Genomic DNA, 2235 nt, shown 5'->3' with positions numbered 1-2235 from the left:
TCTAAGCACTCAGATGCCAAAGTGAATTCATGATAACAGTAGGCAAGCTGATGGTACAGGAAGGATTCACAGCAATTGATTTCTCTGCAATTTCATTTAAATCATGTTTTACAGTCAAATTAATGGAAATATCAAAAACAGATTCTATTTCATTGACTTCGATGCACAGTATCTGCATTTCAAGCTTGGATTAATTTGAATCTTTCTCTCTCTTCCTATTATGGAAGGAGTTCTACTTTGAAGACTTTTCCTTGCTGGTGCAAGCGAATCTATGGAAACCTCCTGACGGCCACTCTCTGTGGGTTCGCCCTGGCTCAGTACTGACAGCACTGCACAACCAGAGGAGAGCTATTCGTGCTGTGCCTCAGCCGTTCTCCACAGAGCCGCATACGGCTCCTTGCTGCTCTTCCTGCCACACAGTGCTGGCACCTGCTCTCCCAGAGGCTAAAACCTGTCAACATGTCTGAGACTTGAATGCATCTGCAACTCTAACCTCCCACCTCGGTTGATAGTTACCTCTCATAACAGCTGTAGAAAAGGTGCATAAAGCCATGAAAAGTTTTATGACTTTAAAGCTCACACAGTAAAAAAAAAGTCTGTTTTTTTGGTAGCCTTTTTTTTTTTTATTATTTTGTATGAGAAAATCTTACCCATAATGAGCTGCTTTCAACTACCAGACCCTTCATGATGTAGCAGACACCGTCACAGGGAGACAAAACCACAGGATATAGAATCATAGAGTAATAGAATCCTTAGAGTTGCAAGGGACCTCTAAAGGCCATCTAGTCCAACTCCCCTGCAATGAACAGGAACACCACAACTAGATCAGGTTACCCAGGGCCTGATCCAGACTCACCTTGAAAGTCTCCAGGGATGGGGCAACAACCATATCACTACAAAACCTGTTCCAGCTCCTCACTGTCCGTACTGTGAAAGATTTTTTTCATTACATCCAACCAAAATCGACCCTCTGAGCTTGAAACCATTTCCCCTTGTTCTGTCACCACAGCCCTGCTAAAGAGTCTGTCCCCTTCTTTCCTGTAGATCCCCTTTAGATACTGAAAGGCCTCTATCAGGTCACCTCACAGCTTTCTCTTCTCCAGGCTGAACAGCCCCAGCTCTCTCAGTCTGTCCTTGTAGGTGCTCCTTTCCATGGATAATTCTTGTGGCCCTTCCCTGGATGCCCTTCAACCAGTCTACATCTCTCCTGCACTGAGAACTTCACATCTGTACTCCAGGTGAGTCCTCAGCAGTGAAAAGCAGAGGGGCAGGATCACCTCCCTCAACCTGCTGGCCACTTCTTTTGATGCAGCCTGAGATATGGTTGGCTTTCTGGGCTGTGAGGGCATATTGCTGGCTCATGTCCAGCTTCCCATCCACCAGGACCCTCAAGTCTTTTCCAGCAGGGCTGTGCTTAGTCCTTTCATCCCCCATCTTGTATTGGTAGTGAGGGTTGCTGCAGCCCAGGCACAAGATCTTGCATTTGGATTTATTGAATCTCATGATGTTCACCTGGGCCCACTGCTCAAGCCTGTCTAGGTCCCTCTGGATGGCATCCTGTCTCTCAGATGTGTTGACTGCACCCCACAGCTTGGTGTCATCAGCAAACTTGCTGAGGGTGCCCTCAACCTACTGTCAATGTTACTGATGAAGATACTGACAGAGTATCTCTTCCAGCACTGACCCCTGTGGGACACCTCATCACTGATCTCCATCCAGACACTGAGCCATTGACCTGTCCCACTCTCTGGACTCAATCCTGCACCCACTCTTTGTTCACTGATCAGACTGCTCATCAAATCCATACCTTTCCAATTTAGAGAGAAGGATGTTGTGGAGTACCATGTTAGGCCTTACTGAAGTTGAGACAGATGACATCAGTGGCTCTCCCCCTTATGTGTTGTCACAATGACACCATGATAGAAGGCCACTGGGCTGGTCAAGCAGGATTTGCCCTTGGAGAAGCCATACTGCTTCTTCCACATCACCTCCCTGCCTTCCATGTACCTGAGCACAGCTTTCAGGAGGATTTGTTCCATTAAAAAATACCAAACCCAGCCTGCAGCTCAGCACAGCTGCACACTGAGGTGCCAGCAGTCTGCCTTTACCATCCCATAGGTGAAAAGGGCAAGGCTCCAGTCCCACCCCTGGGAAGAGCAGGAGAAAAGTGCTTCTGGTTCTGGAGTTGCACGGCCACGCACTGCAGACAGTCAGGCTGTGAGACTTCAAGGGCTG

General features: G+C 47.7%; 1 pseudogene across 1 annotated transcript; it reads left to right on the top strand.

Moving 5' to 3' along the window:
* Positions 1 to 248: 248 nt before the first annotated feature.
* Positions 249 to 1961, top strand: LOC146761736 (uncharacterized; annotated as a pseudogene). The gene has a single exon (XR_014942502.1). The product of XR_014942502.1 is annotated as an uncharacterized LOC146761736 (transcript).
* Positions 1962 to 2235: the final 274 nt, after the last annotated feature.

The sequence above is a fragment of the Coturnix japonica genome, chromosome 2, assembly GCF_054131305.1.
Source record: "Coturnix japonica strain WE chromosome 2, WE-NBRP24, whole genome shotgun sequence".
Lineage (NCBI taxonomy): Eukaryota > Metazoa > Chordata > Aves > Galliformes > Phasianidae > Coturnix > Coturnix japonica.
This window is presented reverse-complemented; position numbering and strand designations above follow the sequence as displayed.